Source organism: Bubalus bubalis, chromosome X (assembly GCF_019923935.1).
Source record: "Bubalus bubalis isolate 160015118507 breed Murrah chromosome X, NDDB_SH_1, whole genome shotgun sequence".
NCBI lineage: Eukaryota > Metazoa > Chordata > Mammalia > Artiodactyla > Bovidae > Bubalus > Bubalus bubalis.
The window spans coordinates 56,005,090-56,028,185 of NC_059181.1; the positions used below are offsets into that span (position 1 = coordinate 56,005,090).

General features: G+C 43.7%; 1 non-coding gene and 1 pseudogene across 1 annotated transcript; both read left to right on the top strand.

The window, feature by feature from the left end:
* Positions 1-15,922: 15,922 nt before the first annotated feature.
* LOC102401879 lies at positions 15,923-16,496 on the top strand (annotated as a pseudogene).
* A 6,258-nt stretch (positions 16,497-22,754) lies between these two features.
* Positions 22,755-22,861, top strand: LOC112582462. The gene has a single exon (XR_003106991.1). It is a non-coding gene; the product is annotated as a U6 spliceosomal RNA (small nuclear RNA).
* Positions 22,862-23,096: the final 235 nt, after the last annotated feature.

Genomic DNA, 23,096 nt, shown 5'->3' on the forward strand with positions numbered 1-23,096 from the left:
GCTCTGGTGCTGAAGGGGTATTGCAGTCAAGATTGTCCTTTAATTACATAGCAAGCACCTGGGACCCCACCTGTCTCCTGAGACCCCAACTTGCTCACACCTGGCTCAACTTCCCCATCCCTACCACACCATCTCATTTAGTTACTGTTGCTTCTGAACTCTTGAAAGTGTGTAATCTTTGGAGTCTTGTCTTTTCCCCCGCTCAATATTCTATGTTTTATTTACTTATTTAGGCTCTTTGCAGTGCACGGGCTTCTCTTGTTGCAGTGCAAGGGCTTCTCCTTGTGGTGTTTGGGATTCTCTTGTGATGCAAGTGCTTAGTTGCCCCTTGGCATGTCAGATCTGAGTTCCTCAACCAGGGATCAAACTCGCATCTCCTGCATTGGAAGGCAGATTCTTAACCACTGGATCACCAGGGAAGTCCCTCAACATTCTATTTTTATCTAACAAACATTCATGTAGCACTGAACATGTGTGCAGCACTCTTCTGACCTCTTTGTAAATATTGACTCATATAAATCCTCCTATTGGCCTGGGGGACACTCACTATTTTTACCATTTGATGGAGGGAAACTGAGGCCCAGAGTGGTTAAGTGATTTCCCCAGTAGCTCTGAGCTAGCATGCCAGGCAGGTTGGTTAGTGTGCACTGTTCAAGATGCTCCACAGCCTGCTCTGTTACTAAGATTCATATTTGCCTGTAGCAGTAGTTGTTACTGCTATATAGCATTCTATTGTGTTACTATGCGTGCGTGTGCGTGCTAAGTCGCTTCAGTTGCGTCTGACTCTTTGTGACTGCTTGGACTGTAGCCTGCCAGGCTCCTCTGTCCATGGGATTCTCCAGGCAAGAATACTGGAGTGGATTGCCATGCCCTCCTCCAGGGGATCTTCCCAACTCCCCCAGGGATCAAACTAGCATCTCCTGTGTCTCCTGCATTGCGGGAGACATTGCAGGCAGATTCTTTACCGCTGAGCCACCAGGGAAGCCCGCATTGTGTTACTAGACAATTTGTTTATTCATATTCTCCTGTTAACAGATATCTGAGCTGTTTCTGGCTTTCGTGGTTGCCAGCAACGCTGCCTTATTTGCTCCTATACACATCTCCTGTTCCAAATAGGCAAGCACACTCTCAGGAGGGGAATTGGGGCATTGTAGGGCTTGCATAGCTCGAACTTTGACAGACTGTTTCCCCAAGAGAATGGCAGCTCAGTCCCCACCCCTCCCTGGACCTATTTCCCATTTGGAGATGTGAAGTTTTCAGGTACACATACAGCAGCTTGAGGGGAGCTGAGCATATCTGGGGTGTGTCTGGCATTCCCATATACCTGCAGGGAAACAGCACATGTCAACTTGGGACCCACAGTCCTACCTGGAAACCTGTATGGCTCCCATGCCTGCAGGTGCCAAGCTTCTCTCCTAAGCCAAGGCTCAAACCCACTTGTGTTAGTTGCTCAGTCGTGTCCAACTCTGCGACCCCATCCATGGACTGTGTAGCCCACCAGGCTCCTCTATCCATGGAATTCTCCAGGCAAGAATACTGGAGTGGGTAGCCATTCTCTTCTCCAGGGGATATTCCCTATCCAGGGATCGAACCTGGGTCTCCTGCATTGCAGGTGGATTCTTTACTGTCTGAGCCGCCAGGGAAGCACCATCAAAGCCACTTCCGGTGTGGCAATTCCAGCCTCCCTCCCTCCTTTCTCTGCTCACCAACCGGCATATGGTGCTTCCAAGTCACTGGGCAGTTTCATACCTCCTGGTATGGAGTCCCTTCCAGCCTGTTCACTAGGGCAAGCACCTGTTTTTTCCTTAGAAAGTCACTGCATTCATTCATGTTGACATTGTTTGTTGAGCTCTCATTGTGTGCCCAGCACAAACTAGACACTCAATAAATGTTTCTTGAAGGAATGAGTGAGGGATTCATATCTAATTTGATTTAGTGTTTTCTGATATTTTTCTAAGTGCCTCACACTTATGTACTTATTTCACATGCACAGACGACCCCAGGAGGTGAGAGCTTCAGCTGTTTCCATTTTACTGATAGGGAAGCAGTGGCCCAGAGTAGCTTAGCTAAGTTGCCCGAGGTCACACAGCTTGTGAGAGTTGAAGCTGAGGCCAGTTTTGTGAGAAATGGTTCCTAAACTGTAAAATGCCACATGGGGCCTAGGATGAAATTCTTCTGCTACTTCAGTCTTTTGTTTTCCTTCTTTCTCTGCTCCTAGATCTGTCCCATTCAAGTCTATTTCAGGGGGTTTTAAACCTTTGCTACATTTGCTGGTGATTTTGTAAATTAATATGTAAAAGTTGTATATTTCATGTTCTTACTTCTAAGGAGCAGACAAGTTTAAAATTTGTTATTTTTCTCCAAATAAAAAACCTAAGTAGATTCATTTTTATTATTTTTGTCCCTAATATAATGAGTTTCCTCAGCCTGGAATACAGTGATTCATTAATCATTTTATGATCATTTTAAATCTTTTTCAGATTATTGAATTGCTCTTTTGGCCTGCATTAATAATTTGGAGCTGGTTTATTTTACTGTTATGTGTTCCCTTCGACACTTGCTTCTCTGCACTGAATGACAGTATTTGGTGAGGTGATGACCTCAAAGGTAATTTGCTCACCTGGGACTTCAAATAGATTAAAAAACAAAAACAAAAACAAAAACCCTAATCAAGTTTTTCCAGTTGTTCCCAGCAGGAAAGTGGATTGAATACTTACCACACAAGTCAGTCTACCGCAGCAGGGAGCAGACGTTCTAACTTACCTCTCAGTAATCCAAGTGAATACCCAGGAACCCCCAAGAACCATGATAAGCCCAATGACTTGCACCCACATGATGCTTTCCCATCAACCCCAAACTCTGCCAAACTCCCAGGGATCACCATATGAAGAGATATTTCCTGTTTATATCTTGTGCATATTTTACTTTATTTTGAGGGGATATTGCTTTTTTTTAAAGATTTTTTTTTAATGTGGACCATTTTAAGTCTTTTTGAATTTGTTACAATATTGCCTCTGTTTTTTACGTTTTGGTTTTTTTGGCCAAGAGGCATGTGGGATCTTAGCTCCCCAACCAAGGATTGAACTTGCACCCCTTCCACTGGAAAGTGAAGTCTTAACCACTGAACCGCCAGGGAAGTCTCAAGGCAGGGGGAGCGGAGGGATCCGATATTGCTTAAAGATCCCCATTGCCATGCCTAAGTCCTGAGTAGGTAATAAGACACTGTCAGTGAAAAGACATGAGGGTTTTCTTCTACACCCTGGTCCTTATTCTCCCCTTTCCTTCCTGCCCCTTGTGGTCCTCCCTACCCTTGACTGAGGGGTGTTTCCTGGCACTAGCTTAAGGAAACAGCAGTTCCCAACCCTTGGATACAATGCACCCTTTCCATAAGAAACATTTTGGGAAGCCTCTTTTTACCACCCTAGAATGACATTCATGGATGTTACAAGTCTTGGTGGTGTGGGGCTGTCCCCCAGCATCTCAGGCCCCTGCCTGTTCAATGCCAAAACATCCCCATCATTGTGATAACCAAAGTCTGCCTACCAGCAATTCCCAAAACACACTCCTAGGGCAGGCAGGAACCAGACTCTTGTCTGTCTTGTTCATTGCCATATCCCTACAACCTAGCACAAGACCCTGAATGCAGAAGCTCAATCAGTATCTGTTGAATAATCACTGTATGGTCTAGTTACCTATGCTGTGACCTATTGCTCTCTTCTCACTGCCCCCACCTCCTTTCTTCACCTCCCTGCCTGGGGGGAGAGAAGAAAAACAGCTTCGAGTGTGCAAGAGCCAGGCCCTCCCACAGAGATGTCTACACTGTTCACTGATGCTACAGCCAAAGGGATGTTTTAGGAGAGGGGCTGATTTCTAGTCCTGGTTGGGGTTGATTGAGGAAAGGGCGTGCACAGAAAAGCAGAGATGCCTGTAGGGATAAGAACTGCTCAGTGGATAGAGCCAGATTCTCGAGCCTTACAACCTGGCTCTGGCACTTATCAGCTGTTTAAAGTCTGGTAACCTCTCAGTGCCTTAGTTCTCTCATCCATAAAGTGGGTAACAATAGCAGTTAAGACTGTTGTGAAGATTTAAATGAGATAATTCATGTCAAGTGACGAGGACAGAGCTTAACATGTTATAATTATGAGTTGTTTGTTTTCATGAAATGGCTGAATAACTTGGATAAAGGCCCTATCCTTCCCTCAGCCTAGCATTCTCCCCATTCCTGTTCCAATGCTCTTCTCACCCTCCTCCATTAGACATTTAAGTCCCATCACCATTGGTGGATATTTAGAGACCCAGAACATGGCCACCTTCTCTCTGCCCTTTCCCTACTTTTCCGTGCTGCAAAGCCCATCTCGGAGATCCATTGTGTGGGCCCAGTCACACTCTTCTAGGGCTCTTCCCCATCAACCTCGGAGGTCCCACCCACCACGTTTCCTGCCCTACTCCTCTCACCTGCATGGGAAAACACGGTGCCAGCCAGCTCTCTCCGTCCCTTCTAGGTTTGCGCTACTCATCTCGGACCAGCCAGGCAGCCAAAGGTCCCCTCCTAGTCCCTACACTGATCACAGCCTCAGAATCACCACCAACTTTCCCTAAATGGGTCCTTCCTAACCCCTACCCTGATCTGTGACCCCAACTGTCTATTTCCCGCTCTGTAACACCAGAAGGGTCCACAACCGAGTCTGTGTGAGACTCTCAAGAGAGTCCACCTTCTGGTCAGTGGGTCACAAGGGCCGTCCACACCTTAACAGTGTGAGCCCAGGGGGGTTAGCGAGGCAGTCTGGAATGGACGACTGCGGGAAAGGGGAGGAACGCAAAATGGAGCAGTCCGTCCAGGATCGTACCACTGTGGAGAGGGTGGCCGTCTTGCAACAGACCATTTTGCTTGTGGGGGAGGGATACGATGGCTGCCTCCTTCCCTAATGGAGAGTGGAGTGTCGCAATCCTGCTAGTCCCAAGATCTCCTGATTCTCACCCACTTTGGGCGAGCCTCTCTCTGGGTTCCCACCCTCAGCCTCTCTCATATCAGCCATCTTAACTACTGTCACCCCCACCCTCCTCGCTCCATTCCTTAATTTCGTAGCCGCTCGCAATGCACCGGAGCTGGCAATTGGCCTACGGGTGGGGAGAGCAGGACCGCTACGGACTCTGATTGGTCGATGACCGGATTCTCGTCCTTGCTATTCTTTGACGCTGCAAGGGTTCAGAGAATAACATGACCCCACCTCCGCTCCCGCGCTCGGGGCTCCCATTGGTCATCGTTTTGGGACATGCGCAGTGGATGCCATACCAGTGTGCCGAGCCGCTTAAGCCGGCTTTGAGGATTTCGGGTGATGGGTTCGAATACCGCCCCAGAGGTTCAGATTGCTCAAGTGTAGAAGGGTAGAAGGTGGTGTTTACTGCTGGAGTGTTAGTAAGATCACACATCAGGACGCCTGCTGCACTGGGTGATACAATCGTAAATTCTGTAGCTCACCCACTAGGGTTTTCCCTGGGCTTCCCTAAGTAGCTCAGTTGGTAAAGATCTGCCTGTGATGCAGGAGACCGCAGTTTGATTCCTGAGTAGGAAAGATCCGCTGGAGAAGGGATAGGCTACCCACTCCAGTATTCCTCAGTTTCCCTGGTGGCTCAACTGGTAAAGCATCCGCCTGCAATGTGGGAGAGCTGGGTTCGATCCCTGGGTTGGGAAGATCCCTTGGAGAAGGGAAGGGCGACCCACTTCAGTATTCTGGCCTGGAGAATGCCGTGAACTGTATAGTCAATGGGATCACACAGACTCGACTGAGTGACTTTCACTTTAAGGGTTTTCAGTGCGTGTACCAAGTGGTTCTGCATCCCTTTATTCTCTGCTGCTGCTAAGTCGCTTCAGTCGTGTCCGACTCTGCGACCCCTTAGACGGCAGCCCACCAGGCTCCCCCGTCCTTGGGATTCTCCAGGCAAGAACAATGGAGTGGGTTTCCATTTCCTTCTCCAATGCATGAAAGTGAAAGTGAAGTCGCTCAGTCGTGTCCGACTCTTAGCGACCCCATGGACTGCAGCCTACCAGGCTCCTCCATCCATGGGATTTGCCAGGCAAGAGTACTAGAGTGGGTTGCCATTGCCTTCTCCCTTTCTTCTCTAGTGTACTCAAAATAGAAAGCGTTCTATGGGTTTAGGAAAACTCTCAGAAGTTACTTTAATAAAATTAAGTTCTGCCACAGTGGGACGGGTATAGTGGGGTGTCTGGCTCTCCCAAGATTATAAATTACAGAGCGATATCTTGTAGTTTTTTAATGTGATGTACTAAAATCACTAACTTTACTCCTGACAAAACTGGTACAAAGTTTGAAACTGTGTTCAAGCCTCTATGGCCTTGTCTTTTGAAGTAAAATGCTGACTTGAGGCAATGATTGGGAAATGTGAAGATTTAGAAACAAAGGATAGCTGTTGGGCTAAGGAACTGGCAACAATGTAGACTATAATTCTGCCACATAACAGAATCACCCGAACTCCCAGTTCCCTGAAGGATATAGATAAAGGCCTGATACACATTCCTAAGTTGTTTTTACAGGAAGCAGACACCCCCCCACCCCCAACCAGATGGAAACTGCTGACTGCAAGAACAGACCCTAGACTGGCTGAAACCAGAAGGTTGATAATGCTTGAAATGTCACCTTGATGCCAACCAGTCCAAGAACTGTCCACGAGCTGATCATGCCCTGCTCCTTGAACACTATAGAACTCCTTACTACCCTCTCCAGGCTGGGTCACAGGGTCTTCAGGGCATTAGCCCACTGTGGCCCCCTTTGCCTGGCAAAGCAATAAAAAAAACTATTCTTTCCTCAGTTCAGTTCAGTTCAGTCGCTCAGTTGTGTCCGACTCTTTGCAACCCCATGAATCACAGCACGCCAGGCCTCCCTGTCCATCACAAACTCCCGGAGTTCACCCAGACTCACGTCCATCGAGTCAGTGATGCCATCCAGCCATCTCATCCTCTGTCGTCCCCTTCTCCTCCTGCCCCCAATCCCTCCCAGCATCAGAGTCTTTTCCAGTGAGTCAACTCTTCACATGAGGTGGCCAAAGTACTGGAGTTTCAGCTTTAGCATCATTCCCTCCAAAGAAATCCCAGGGCTGATCTCCTTCAGAATGCCTACTTCACCCAAAACTCTGTCTCCCTGTTCCTATTTGGCACCAGTGAACAGAGGCCGAGTTTCAGCAACAAGTTTACAGCAGTTACAAGCCCTAACAGTGAGGCTTTTGACAAAAGGTATGTAAGAGAATACACTTTATCCAGTATTCAACATGCAAAGTGATGGTTTTGGAGCATTAGGCCTTCTCAGACGGGACAGGATTGCTATGATTGACGTGTTATTTAATATACATCATAGGCAGTATAGCCAGTTACCTACTTTAAAATCTGCAATTTTTACATTATATATGTAAATTAAGGGCTTCCCAGGTGGCACAGTGGTAAAGAATCCACCTGCCAATGCAGGAGATGCAGGACACATGGGTTCAATCCCTGAGTGGGCAAGATTCCCTTGGAGGAAGAAATGGCAACCCACTCCAATATCTTGCCTGGAAAATACCATGGACAGCAGAGCCTAGTGAGCTACAGTCCACGGGGTCTCAAAAATCAGACATGACTGAGCATACATGCACACATATAAATTAAAATATAAATATAGATTGGTGGTTTAGTCACTAAGTTACATACATTATAAATATATATGATATCTATAAATAAATACATGGTTCATAAGGGTATAGTTATGGATGATATAGATGGAGTAGTGAGGCCCCAGTTCACTGCTCTTGGTCAGTCACATGCTGAAAGAGATGGGACTGTTTGTATGTTTTTTATTAATTAATTTATTGTTTTGCTGCACTTAGTGGCTAGCAGGATTCCCTGGCCAGAGAGATTGAACCTGGGCCCTCAGCAGTGAAAGTGCGGAGTCCTAACCACTGGACAACAGAGGAATTCCCAGGAGAAGACTGTTGCTAATTTTACATAGTGCTCCCAATTTTAGGAAGGCTGAGCTCTGAGTCCTCTGCTTTCACCAAATAGGAAAAATTTCCCTTAATTTGCTTGGAAACTCTAAGTCTATGTCCAGCACTGCCTCCACTGCTGAAAACACAAGCTGGTCTTTGTATCCGTTCTGATCCTAGAAAGATTGTTATTTTAAGTGTGTGTATGGGTGTTTGGGGTGCTGGGTAGAACAAATGAAAAGCTTGGTTGAAGTATGGGCACTTGGTCATCCCTGAATGCTACTTTCTGATAGTGGCTGGATTTGTAGTATATGTACTTCCTCAGGTTAGTGATGGATGCATTGTCTTTGTTTGGGATCTTGCAGTAATAGTATAATCCAACATGTAATAAACTATATAGTCTCTATTACAGAAATGTACCCCAAAATGATATAATTAAAGAAGACAGAGATCTTTAGCTTATGAATAAAAGGATGAGCTTATTTGAATAAAATAAAGTGCTTTTTTATTTAAAAAAACTCCAAAAATATAGCATGCACTATGTCTATAGCCCTTTAATTTTTCCAATTCCATCATTATCAACTCGTTTATGCCTTGACTACAGGCAACTTGAAGAGAAAAGCTTTTGTTTTTTTATTTAATTGGCTAAGTTTGGCAACTATGGGAGAACCCAATGTGTGTGTTTACAATCTTATGATCAATAGAGCGTTCAGAAAATTGGGCGATAAAGATGCACATATGCACAGTGTTAGCATAACTTGTGTGTTAGAAGTTGGACAGGAGGCTTTAAAAAGTTATTCATTACCAACAATGGACTTTCGAAATCAAAGCAAAATCTTTTTCTGTTGTTGTTTTTTGGCTGCCGTGCATGGCATGTGGGATCTTAATTCTGCCACCAGGGATTGAACCCACACACCCTACAGTGGAAGCATGGCGTCTTAACCACTGGACTGCCAGGGAAGTCCCCTCTAAATCTTTTAAAGAAATAAAGCTTTTTTATCTTCTTTGATTTATGATTGCAAGGTACTTTGTCAATGTTTAAAAATAGTTAGGCAGCTGGATGTGGGGGCAAGTGGAATGCGGTGGCAAGTTGCAGGCCCAGGACACTGTGGGGGGCAGGGATTAAAAAGAGAGAAAAACACCAATCTTTTCAAAGTTTTTTCCTAATAACTAGTAATAGTCTTATCAAAGATAGATGAACTCCTTGTGTAAATTTTTAATTATAAAATAATTATAGCAGTGCCAGATATTTGGCAATGAGTGAGACCAGTTACTTAACAGAATCTCTCCTCCCTCCATAAAGTTCTATCTGTGATACCCCTGAAGGTCCTGTGAGCTTTGGCATTCAGTTCACTTCAGTTCAGTCGCTCAGTGGTGTCCGACTCTTCGCTACCCCATGGACCACAGCACACCAGGCCTCCCTGTCCATCACCAACTCCCAGAGTCTACTCAAAGTCATCTCCATTGAGTTGGTGATGCCATCCAACCATCTTATCCTCTGCCATCCCCTTCTCCTCCTGCCTTCAATTTTTACCAGCATCAGGGTCTTTTCAAGTGAGTCAGCTCTTTGCTTCAGGTGGGCAAAGTATTGGAGTTTCAGCTTCAGCATCAGTCCTTCCAATGAACAGTCAGGACTGATCTCCTTTAGGATGGACTGGTTGGATCTCCTTGCAGTCCAAGGGACTCTCAAGAGTCTTCTCCAACACCACAGTTCAAAAGCATCAATTCTTCGGTGCTCAGCTTTCTTTATAGTCCAAATCTCACATCTATACATGACTACTGGAAAAACCATAGCCTTGACAAGATGGACCTTTGTTGGCAAAGTAATGTCTCTGCTTTTTAATATGCTACTCAGTCATGTTTTATTCCTAAGCACATGTGCATGCTAAGTCACTTCAGTCATGTCTGACTCTTTGCACTCCCATGGACTGTAGCCCACCAGGCTCCTCTTGTCTATGGGATTCTCCAGGCAAGAATACTGGAGTGGGTTGCAATGCCCTCTTCCAGGGGCTCTTCCCCACCCAGGAATCGAACCTAGGTCTTCCACAATGCAGGCAGACTCTCTACCATCTGAGCCACCAGGGAAGTCCCCAGGGAAGCCCACAAGGAAGGTCCCCAAGGGAAGCCTCCCTGAAAGTCCTAGCAGTTTAGATTTCACAAAGAGTAAAAAGAGATGCTAGGCTACAGTGCAATTAGTGGCCAGACAACTTCTGAGCCTCATCCCAAAGATTTATTCTCCCAAAAGGAATAAACCATGTCAGGAAACAAAACAAGTAAATGGAGAGTTAGAGGCAGCTATGGGTGAAATTGGAAGCTCATGCTTTGGGGCGGTCATGTGTCTCCAATATTACTTCAGTGAGCAGGGAGACTGGGTCTACAAACTGATAAATCTTGACCCTGTGGGACAACAGATCTGCTCAGCCCCCTCAGCTCAGCTTTTCCCAGACAACAAATACTCTTGACACAGAATCATGATCAACAAATGCTTCAAGGTGTCAGTTCACTTCAGCTGGTCAGTTGTGTCTGACTCTTTGCGACCCCATGAGTCGCAGCACGCCAGGCCTCCCTGTCCATCACCAACTCCCGGAGTTCATTCAGACTCAAGTCCATCGAGTCAGTGATGCCATCCAGCCATCTCATCCTCTGCCGTCTCCAATCCCTCCCAGCATCAGAGTCTTTTCCAATGAGTCAGCTCTTCGCGTGAGGTGGCCAAAGTACTGGAGTTTCAGCTTCAGCATCATTCCTTCCAAAGAAATCCCAGGGCTGATCGCCTTCAGAATGGACTGGTTGGATCTCCTTGCAGTCCAAGGGACTCTCAAGAGTCTTCTCAACACCACAGTTCAAAAGCATCAATTCTTCAGTGCTCAGCCTTCTTCACAGTCCAACTCTCACATCCATACATGACCACAGGAAAAACCATAGCCTTGACTAGACGGACCTTTGTTGGCAAAGTAATGTCTCTGCTTTTGAATTATGCCATCTAGGTTGGTCATAACTTTCCTTTCAAGGAGTAAGCGCCTTTTACTTTCATGGCTGCAATCACTATCTGCAGTGATTTGGGAGCCCCCAAAAAATAAATTCTGACACTGTTTCCACTGTTTCCCTATCTATTTCCCATGAAGTGATGGGACCAGATGCCATGATCCTCGTTTTCTGAATGTTGAGCTTTAAGCCAACTTTTTCACTCTCCTCTTTCACTTTCATCAACAGGCTTTTGAGTTCCTCTTCACTTTCTGCCATAAGGGTGGTGTCATCTGCATATCTGAGGTTATTGCTATTTCTCCTGGCAATCTTGATTCCAGCTTGTGTTTCTTCCAGTCCAGCGTTTCTCATGATGTACTCTGCATATAAGTTAAATAAACAGGGTGACAATATACAGCCTTGAGGAACTCCTTTTCCTATTTGGAACCAGTCTGTTGTTCCATGTCCAGTTCTAACTGTTGCTTCCTGACCTGCATACAGATTTCTCAAGAGGCAGGTCAGGTGGTCTGGTACTCCCATCTCTTTCAGAATTTTCCACAGTTTATTGTGATCCACACAGTCAAAGGCTTTGGCATAGTCAATAAAGCAGAAATAGATGTTTTTCTGGAACTCTCTTGCTTTTTCCATGATCCAGCAGATGTTGGCAATTTGATCTCTGGTTCCTCTGCCTTTTCTAAAACCAGCTTGAACATCAGGAAGTTCATGGTTCATGTATTGCTGAAGCCTGGCTTGTAGAATTTTGAGCATTACTTTACTAGCATGTGAGATGAGCGCAATTGTGTGGTAGTTTGAGGATTCAAGGTGTCAGGACCCAGCAACTGCGTCCTATCCTCTAAGGATCTCTTGAAATTTCATGTCTCTTCTACTGCCTGCTAGCCCTCAAGAGACTTTCTGAAACCAAGCTCTTCAATCTTGAGCCTTGAAGCCTTCCTATGGCCCTTGCTCCTTGAATCTGGTCTCATCTTTGCCTCTGGTCATGCTTGTTGTGAGGCAGTCAAGGAATCATCCCCTTTAAAGGGAAGATGTTTGAATCTTTTTTCCTACTTTGAATTACTGCCATATTAAAATGATTTGAAGGAAAAAAAACCAGATAATTGAAGTAAAATATCTTGTAATTTGTTTGTAACTCAATGCATTGGGTAGACTGTTTGCAAAGATGATGTTATGGACCCAATTGTGACTCTTCAAAATTCATATATTGAAGTCCTAACCTCTCAGTTCACTTCAGCCGCTCAGTCGTGTCCAATCTTTGCAAGTCCCATGGACTGCAGAACACCAGGCTTCCCTATCCATCACCAACTCCCAGAGCTTGCTCAAACTCATGTCCATCAAGTCGATGATGCCATCCAACCATCTCACCCTCTGTCATCCCCTTCTTCTCCCGCCTTCAATCTTTCCCAGCATCAGGGTCTTTTCCACTGAGTCAGTTCTTCCCATCAGGTGACCAAAGTATTGGGCCTTCAGCTTCAACATCAGTCCTTCCAATGAATATTCAGGACTGATTTCCCCTAGTGTGACTGTATTTGGAGATGGGGCCTTTAAGAAGGTAATTAAGAGATGGGAATACCAGACCACCTGACCTGCCTCTTGAGAAATCTGTATGCAGGTCAGGAAGCAACAGTTAGAACTGGACATGGAACAACAGACTGGTTCCAAATAGGAAAAGGAGTTCGTCAAGGCTGTATATTGTCACTCTGCTTATTTAACTTATATGCAGAGTACATCATGAGAAACACTGGGCTGGAAGAAGCACAAACTGGAATCAAGATTGCTGGAAGAAATATCAATAACCTCAGATATGCAGATGACACCACCCTTATGGCAGAAAGTGAAGAGGAACTCAAAAGCCTGTTGATGAAAGTGAAAGAGGAGAGTGAAAAAGTTGGTTTAAAGCTCAACATTCAGAAAACTAAGATCATGGCATCTGGTCCCATCACTTCATGGGAAATAGATGGGGAAACAGTGTCAGAGTTTATTTTTTGGGGCTCCAAAATCACTGCAGCCATGAAATTAAAAGACGCTTACTTGGAAGGAAAGTTATGACCAACCTAGATAGCATGTTGAAAAGCAGAGATATTACTTTGCCAACAAAGGTCCGTCTAGTCAAGGCTATGGTTTTTCCTGTGGTCATGTATGGATGTGAGAGTTGGACTGTGAAGAAGGCTGAGCACCGAAGAATTGATGCTTTTGAACTGTGGTGTTGGAGAAGACTCTTGAGAGTCCCTTGGACTGCAAGGAGATCCAACCAGTCCATCCTAAAGGAGATCAGCCCTGGGATTTCTTTGGAGGGAATGATGCTAAAGCTGAAACTCCAGTACTTTGGCCACCTCATGCGAAGAGTTGACTCATTGGAAAAGACTCTGATGCTGGGAGGGATTGGGGGCAGGAGGAGAAGGGGATGGCAGAGGATGAGATGGCTGGATGGCATCACGGACTTGATGGACGTGAGTTTGAGTGAACTCCGGGAGTTTGTGATGGACAGGGAGGCCTGGCATGCTGTGATTCATGGGGTCACAAAGACTCGGATACGACTGAGCAACTGAACTGAACTGAAGGTTAAATGTAATCTTGCTGCTGCTAAGTCGCTTCAGTCGTGTCAGACTCTGTGCAACCCCAGAGACAGCAGCCCACCAGGCTCCCCCGTCCCTGGGATTCTCCAGGCAAGAACACTGGAGTGGGTTGCCATTTCCTTCTCCAGTGCATGAAAGTGAAATGTGAAAGTGAAGTCACTCAATCGTGTCCCACCCTCAGTGACTCCATGGACTGCAGCCTACCAGGCTCCTCCATCCATGGGATTTTCCAGGCAAGAGTACTGGAGTGAGGTGCCATTGCCTTCTCCAGGAATGGAACCCTAATCCAATACAAGTGGTGTTTTTATAAGAAGAGGGAGAGACACCAGAGATGCATGTACACGGAGAATAGGCCACGTGAGGGCACGGTAAAGAGGCAGCCATCGTTAAAGGAGGCAGCCTTTCAAGGAGAGAGGCCTCAGGAACCAAACCTGCCAACATCTTAATCTTGGACTTCAAACCTCCAAAGCTGAGAAAATACATTTCTGCTGTTTAAGCCAACTAGTCCATGGTACTCCATTATGATAGCCCAAGCAGATAAATACAGATGGCTGCCAACATTCCTCCCTTGTCTGTTGTTATGTCCTCTGGCAATGGGACTTTGCACCTCCCCACTCAGAGACAGAGTCTATTTCCTCACCCCTTGAGCCTGTGCTTTGGCCAACAGCATGCAACAGAACTGCCATCACATGAAATCTAGAGCCTAGGCCTCAAGTGACCTTGCAGCATCTGTCTGGGCCCCAGTGCAATGCTGCACTGAGCCCTCCATGTGAGGAAGCTGGTCTGGAGAATAAGAGGGAGTGGACAGAGACCCAAAGCACCCCTGCTGACAGCTGGCACCAACGCCAGACATGTGATCAAGGCCATTGAAACTTCCAGCCCAGCCTATCCTCCAGTTCACTGCGGCAACATGGTTGAGCAGAGGAAAGTCCAAGAGTGGAACCACCAGCCATTCCCAGCTCAAATTGCCTACCTACAGTATTGTGAGCAAATACACTGTTGTAATTCAAAGCTGCTATGTCTTACAGTCCTTTGCTTTGAAATAGTAACCAAGCTGACAGCATTCTTCTCTCCCTGGCTAGGACTGAGTGAACCCAACGATATTCCTAAAGGGAAAATTCTGTTTGGGCAGCCAAAGGACCAGTTCTTGTCCCTAGGCCAGGGAGCTCCCACACGCAGGCAGAGAAGACACTCCAGGCTCGTGACTGGGAGCTTTCCCCAGATCCAAAGTCAATAGTCTATCACTACCCCTGTCTCTTAATGTTTTTGATTATCAAGATCATTTTACATATTACTGAAGTATATAATCTTATAATATTTTGGTTCATGATGAAAATCAATCATGCATTTATTAAATTTTTAACAGAAAATCGCTTTATAATCCTACAACTCTCAAACAACTCACTGTTTATTATTACAGTCACTCATTATTATTTTAAAACACACAAATAGGGAGTTCCCTGGTACCTGTGGTTAGGATTCTGGGTTTTCACTGATAGGGCCTGGGTTCAACCCCTGGTCAGGGAACTGAGATCCCACAAGCTGTGCAGCATGGCCAAAAACAAAACAAAAAACCACAATCAGCTGTTATGAAAAATGCACAAAAAATTTCCTGGGTATTTTAAGATATTTGCCCAAGCTATTACAGAATTCTTTCCACTGCCAAGAGTAGTCAGATTTTTCACTTGATTTTAAACCAAATCCATATTGTTAATCTCCATCAGTAATTTGTGGGCATTGTGTGAGAGGAAATCCCTTCGTATGACTTCTGCTGAACTTTCAAAAACATTCTGTAATGAATGTTATTTAAAAGGTCTTTTATCTCTCTGCCCAAATGAGCACTGAATTTCAGGCTAGCATTTTCCATGTCATATTTTGATTAAGCAGTGAATAGGTTTGTTTTTGATCAACATAAAGGCTTACATGCTAACAATACTGTCTTGAGATATAAACTCTCAGCTTCCAGGCTTTAGATTCCTCAAATTTATTCCCTGTGGTCAAGTGACATTTTTCATTCGGGAAAGTGATATCATAGTAATCCTTGTAAAACCTTCACTGAAATAGGAAACTGAAACACATTTCCACTTGACAGAGGAAAAGCTGAACCACAAGGGTAAGAAACCTCCAGAAACTCAGCTAATGCTATGAGACCTTTATATGGCTCTTCTCAGACAAACGTGTGTGTGTATATACTTTACAGGCACACTCACACAGATAGATGTGTGTATATTTGTGTGAATGTAGAACCATAGATTGGTCAGGGGCCTCAAGCCTAATTTTGTGGACTGATCAAAGTGATTGGACACCCCATCCTCAATACCAAATTATTCTTTTAAAATAATTCAGGAGGCTGTGCGGACCAGAGTCTCAGGAAACGACTAAAGATTAGATTGGAAGAAGAGAGAGTAGAAGCCATGTTTTGAAGACCTGTAGTACAGGTACTTCGTCAGTTTGTAAGGCAAGAGTCTGAAGTAGCTAGCAGTTTGGTTCTCGAAAGATCTCTGAATTGCGTGCAGTTGCTTGGTCGAGTAGGTCAGGACCCTGCCATGAGACAGGTAGAAGGAAAAAACCCAGTCACGATATTTTCCCTAGCAACAAATGAGATGTGGCAATCAGGGGAAAACGAAACCTACCAAATGGGTGATGTCAGTCAGAAGAAAACATGGCATAGAATTTCAGTGTTCCGACCGGGCCTCAGAGATGTGGCGTATCAGTATGTGAAAAAGGGGTCTCGAATTTATGTGGAAGGGAAAGTAGACTATGGTGAATATACGGATAAAAATAATGTCAGACGACAAGCAACAACAATTATAGCTGATAATATTATATTTCTGAGTGACCAGATGAAAGAGAAGCCGTAGACTGGACGATTCTTCTCTGGCCGGTGTTTGGTACAGTCTCATTTCCAAATCATGCTAGTGTTTATAGTTTCTAAGGACAAGAATTAAAATACTCTTCGTTGTAAAAAAAAAATAATAATTCAATGAGGATTTCACACAAGAGTTTGAGATTCCATCTTAGGCAGGAGAGGAACACCTGTAAAATTTATAGACTGTATTAGATCCATCCAATCAGAATTCATTTATTTAAGAAACATTTTTATTAAGATATAATTGACATATAACATATTATTTTCAGGCATACAATATAATGATTGGATATTTGTATACATTGAAAAATGATCACCACAATAAATCTAGTTACCATCTGTCACCATATAAAATTATGAAATGCTTTTTCTTGGGATGAGAACTTCTAAGATTTTACTTTTAGCAACTCTCAAACATGCAATACAATATTATTGATTATAGTCACCATGCTGTATGTTATATCCCCATGACTTATTTATTTTATAACCAAAGTTTATACCTCTTGGCCTCCTTCGTCCACCCTCCAACCTCCAGTCCCTCTGGCAACCACTTATCTATTCTCTGTATCTGTGAGTTTAGTCTGGTTTGGTTTGTTCATTTTGTTTTTCAGACTCCACATATATGGGAGGTCATATAGTATTTGTCTTTCTCTGTCTGACTTTTTTAACTTAGCATAATACCCTTAAGGTCCATCCATGTTGTTGCAAATAGCAAGGTTTCATTCTTCATGGCTGAGTAATAGTCCATTGTGTATATATATTTACCACATCTTCTTTATCCATTCATCCATCAATAGACACCTAGACTGTTTCCATGTCTTGGCTATTGCAAATAATGTTGCAGTTAATAGAGGCATGTATATATCTTTTCAAATCAGTGTTCTCGTTTAGGAATTACTGGTTCTATTTTTTTGAGAAACTTCCATATGATTTTCCATAGTGGCTGCACCAATTTACATTCCCACCAATAGAGCACGACGGTTCCCTTTTTTCTACATCCTCACCAACACTTGTTCTTTCTTGTCTTTAATTTTTTTTTGTGGTGGGATCTTAGTTCCCTGATCAGGGAAGGGAAGGTATCTTAGTTGCCTTCCAGCCCCTGCAGTGGAAGGACAGAGTCTTAACTGCTGGACTGCCAGGGAAGTCCCTATTTCTTGTCTTTTTGATGATAAGCATTCTGACAGATGTGAGTGAGGTAGTATCTCATTATGGTTTTGATTTGCATTTCCCTGATGATTAGTTATGTTGAGCATCCTTTCATGAACCTGTTGGCCATCTGTATCTCTTCTTTAGAAAAACGTCTATTCAGATCCTCTTCCCATTTTTAAATTGGATTGTTTGGTGTTTTGCTATTGAGTTGTATAAATTCTTTATATATTTGGGTATTAACCCTTTATCCGATATGTACTTAGCAAATATTTTCTCTCATTCCATAGGCTGACTTTTTCATTTTGTCGATGGTTTTCTTTATTGTGCAGAAGCTTTTTAGTTTGATGTAGTCCCACTTGTTTATTTTTGCTTTTGGAGTCAGATCCAAAAAATCATTTCCAAGACTGATGTCAAGGACTTACTACCTTTGTTTTCTTCTAGGAGTTTTATGGTGTCAGGCCTTACATTTCTTCAATCCATTTGAGTTAATTTTTGTGTGTAGTGTAAGATATTGGTCTAGTTTCATCTTTTGCTTGTAGATATCCAGTTTTCCCAACGCCATTTATTGAAGAGACTGTCCTTTCCCCATTTTATATTCTTAGTTCCTTTGTCATGAATTAATTGAGTGTATATGTGTGGGTTTATTTCCGGGCTGGCTATTCTGTTTCATTGATCTATGCATCTATTTTATACCACAGTCAAGTTAGGTAACACACTCATCACCGAATAGAAGTTACCCTGTGTGTGTGTATTTGTGTGGTGAGAATATTTAAGATCTACTGTCTTAGTACATTTCAAGTATTACAATACAGTAGTGTTACTATAGCCACCACACCACTGTACTTTAGATCTCTAGAACTTATTCATCTCATAATTGGACATTTGTACTCTTTGACCAACATCTCCCCATTTTTCCCAGTGACCCTTTCCCTCCCTCCAGCCCCTAGCAACTACTATCTCATTCTAAAAACATCATTACAGCATTGTGTCTTTTCAAATACAGTTAATGGGACATCCCTGATGGTCTAGTGGTTAAGACTGCATGCTTCCAATGCAGGGGGCTCAGGTTCAGTCCCTGGTCGGGGAACCAAAATCCCACATGCCACGTGGTGTGGCAAAAAAGAAGAAGAAGGCAAGTTCTAAAATCCAGTGAACATGTTTCCTAAACTCGGCTAACTCAGCAAAAATGAGGGATTTCTGGGTCTCAATAACTTGATTCTCTTTTAGGCACTGAATTGAGCATTTCCCTGCTTGAGTAGATCTCATCTGGTCACTTGCACACAGGGAAATTTAGGACCTTAAACACCAAATCTGCCCTTTTATTAGAACATGAATCTTCAGCCGATGAGGGGAGGTGTAACTAAACCAACCAGAGCACCATCAGCCTCACTTTCCCAAGTCTCATGGTAGAGGTTTCTGGAGTGCGTCCCTGTAGCCATGAATTCGAAATTTCAGGATGAGTTTCCCTTTTGGTCATTTCTGAGACAAAATTATTTGACATCTGATGGCCTGCAACTATAGTTACCATCTACTGGTTTGGTCAGTCGTCACCGATAGCTGAACACTCGATGCTGTCTTGGTTCACCCTTAGTTGACTCAAGTTTGCAGAGCCAAAGTGAATTGGATCTCAGACTGAGTCTTTGCCCCCATATAACAGCTCTGTCCCCGCTTTAATACAGGGGATTGAGCTGATGAATTCCTCAGACATCTCTACTCCCCGAGATGTCTCTTGAACATGTTGTTCAAAGTGTTCTGCCTCATACGTTATATACATTATCCTTTTACCCTCACAACCAACCCACAAGGTAGCTACTTTTGTCCACATATTACTAATGAGGAAACTGAAATTCAGAGAATTTAGGGGACCGGTTTGCTAAAGGTCACACAGCCAGTGCAAATAAGGCTGAACAGTGTCTTATAAAATGTTGTCCCCAGTTCCCCTATCCCCTCACCTCATTTGTCTATCAACCTCCTATTGATTCTTTGCATTTTAGCTGAAACATCTCTTTCCTTCCTTGACACCCTGAGTTCAGTTTCTGAGCTTCTCCTGTGGGCTCCCGTGGCCCCCAGACTTACCCCATCATCCCTCCTCTGTAATCCCTAAGTGGCCAAGAGATTTGTGGCTTGATTTTACAGTTTTAAGCATGTAGGAGATGTTCAAGAAATAGCTGTAGGGACTTGGAAAACAAACTCATGGTTGCCAGGGGGAAGGGATAGTTAAGGACTTTGGGAAGGTCATGTGTATATTGCCATATTTAAAATGGATGACCAACAAAGAACTATTGTATAGCACAGAGAACTCTGCTCAATGTTATGTGCCAACCTGGATGGGAGGGGGCTTGGGGGAGAATGGATACATGTGTGTGTATGGCTGAGTCCCTTCCCTGTTCACCTAAAACTATCATAACATTGTTAATCAGCTATACCCCAACACAAAATGTTTTTGGTCTTAAAAAAATAATAAAATAAAATTTAAAAATAGGAATGTGAAAGAAAAAAAAGAAATAGCTGTGGGATGAGTAAATAAACGAATGCACAAGCAGGCCAATCCCCATGTTTCCACAAAACCCCATCATCTCCCATAAGCCACAGTAAGCCCAGTGCTGAACCCTCTAGGGTAGGGGGAAATGTAGAGATTAATGAGTTCTGCCTTTGTGGCTTTACTGCTAGTTAGAGAGACAATCCAGAAAACAATAATTGGTAATGCAGTGTCCTCTGAGCTAGAGGTGGAGTGGATAGAGGCCAGCTGAGGCAGGAAAATCAACTGATGTCATTGGCAAAGAGGCAAATAGAAGTCTGGTTCATCCAAGTTCATTTCTCAGTCCAAATATGAAAACAATCACATGAATATACAGTATGAACTTGGGGGGTGGGGTTTTCCTGGTGGCTCAGTGGTAAAAAGTTCTCCTGCCAATGTAGGAGACACAGGTTCAATCCCCAGTCTGGGAAGATCCCACATTATGGAGCAACTAAGCCCATGCACCACAACTATTGAACCACACTCTACATCCTGGGAGCTGCAACTACCGAGCCCACGTGTCACAACTACCGAAGCCCATGCACGCTAGAGCCCATGCTCCACAACAAGAGAGGCCACCACGATGAGAAGCCCACACACCACAACTAGAGTAGCCCCCACTCTCCAAAACGAGAGAAAAGCCCTCACAGCAACAAAGACCCTGCACAGCCACAAATACATAAAAATTTTTACAAATATTTTAAAAAATTCTGAACTGGGCAATCAAGCCTTTATAGTCAGATGTACCTTTACAGTCAGATGTGGATGAATAGGCTAAATACACTGTTACCTGTGAGTGATGTATTATCTATTGTACGGTGTGTGTGTGCTCAGTCATGTCCAACTCTGTGCAACCCCATGGACTGTAGCCCAGTAAGCTCCTCTGTCCATGGGATTCTCCAGGCAAGAATGCTGGAGTGGGTTGTCATGCCCTCCTCTAGGAGATCTTCCCTGAACAAGGCTCAAACCCACTTCTCTTTAGTCTCCTGCATCAGCAGGTGGGTTCTTTACCACTAGCACCACCTGGGAAGCCCTTATCTCCCACTCAGATGAGCAATTCTTAAATTGTCTTTGATGGTATTTGTTTGACACAAGTAATTCTTGTCATTCAACATTTTTTCTTTTTCTTTTTTTTTTTCTCTTTTGGTTCTTTGGGCAAAGAGGAGCCATGAAGACTACCCCAGACCTGACCCTAGCCTGCTGGTGAGATGCTGGCTTTCTGGTTTGGGTGACAGCTGCGGATAAGTCTCACTGCTCCTCCTGCTTGCCAAGGCCCTATGCCCTTCATACTACGGTAAGAGAGAAGAAATGAGTGCCTCTGAGCCAAGGCTGAAGCTCTGTAATTGGCAACTGGCATTACCTTTCTCAGAGTGACTTCCTAATAGGTGCCTCTTGGCAACGCCTGGGCTTAAGAAGAGATTCCTGCTGCAACTTTCTGGGAAAATGAATAACCAAAGTCAGTGTTTGACTGGAATTCAAGGGGAAACCGAATTGGGATCTTGCTGAAGATTCATCCTTTTGATTAATTCCTTTACTCACCATTGAACCTTTGTTTGATATCTTCACAGTAGAAATAGCATCCATTTCAGGCCTTAATCAGACACCTCATTCAACCTCTCAGTTCTTCAATGATTCTGAAGAGATTAGAAGTTGCTTTTCAAAATATTTATTAAATACCTTTTTGCACATGCCAGTTTTCCAGGCAATGCAGAAGGATAATGAAACAGGCCTGGCCTCTCTTCTCCATAAATTTCTCATTGAGAAAAGGGCACAGGGGTACAAGATACAGGACAGAACTGAGGTGAACTGATACAGGTAGAAAGTTATTTCCCTTTAACATGTTATGACCAGAGACACATATTTTGAAAACAAGGTGAAGAAAGGGTAGAAAGCAAGGAACGAGGCCATCAGAAAACAAAATTTAATGGAAGCAGTTGAGGTGAAATCCCATGTAGTTTACTAAACAAGGCCCCCTTAGGCAAGAGTCCAGGTTTTCCTACATTGTGTTTTTTCTGTCATCATCATCATCATTTTTTTTACTTTTACATTACATGTTATTTACTTCTTGGCAGCTGCTGCCTAAATAATGTCTTGGTAGCTGCCCCTGGCTCTGATTTCTCTGTATCCAGAATTATTGTCCCTTTTTCTGTGTGGGGACACAGGAGAAGGATAACCCTGGGCTACGTAGCTGAAAACAAATTGAACACATAAATTCCACTTTCTTAGAAGTCCCCTCAGTCCTGGGAGGGAGGTTGCTGCTGCCCCCAGGACACCTTGGTAGGGCGCTGGGTACCTCCTGGCTCAATTTCTTCTTCTTTTCCCATTTCTTCTTCACTTCACTCCTCCAAGATTGCCTCTTGTCATTTCATTTAAGCAATGGCACAAAACCAAACTTTCAGCTATTATTACTATTTTTCCTATTGGTCTTTTAGCAGAATCCAGCCTTCTGCAAAGTTTGCCATTTTTTAGACACAATATGGAGACTATTGGTGACTTTTTAAAATAAATGTTATAATTTATTTATGATAAATTTTATGTACATTTAAAAGTATAATTTAAATATATAACATGGACTCTAGTCAAATTTTTGATGGACTAATGAATCTCCTCCTCCCCTCCCCCCAAAACAGGTATGGCCATGTATGTACACATGTGACAGGGGAAGAGGTTGGCCAACTTTCAATTTACCAAGTTAGTGCTCGCTTTGGCAGCACATATACTAAAACTGGAATAATGCAGAGAAGATTAGCATGGCCCCTGCTCAAGAATTACATGCAAATTCATGAAGCAGTCCATATTTTTTTCTTGTATGTGCCATTAAACCACCTCTGGATGAGATGGGGGAACACTCCTTCTTTAATTTTGAAATTGTATTTGGAATTTATTGTTGCTCTGTACTAAGAACTTGGCCTAAATAAAATCCTACAAGGTATATTCACAAAAAAACTTTTTTTACCAAAAAAATTGCTAAGGTTTTAGAACCTTAGCAATCTAACAGAGCCTCAACTTCAAACTATTCTTGCCATCTTTTTGTGAA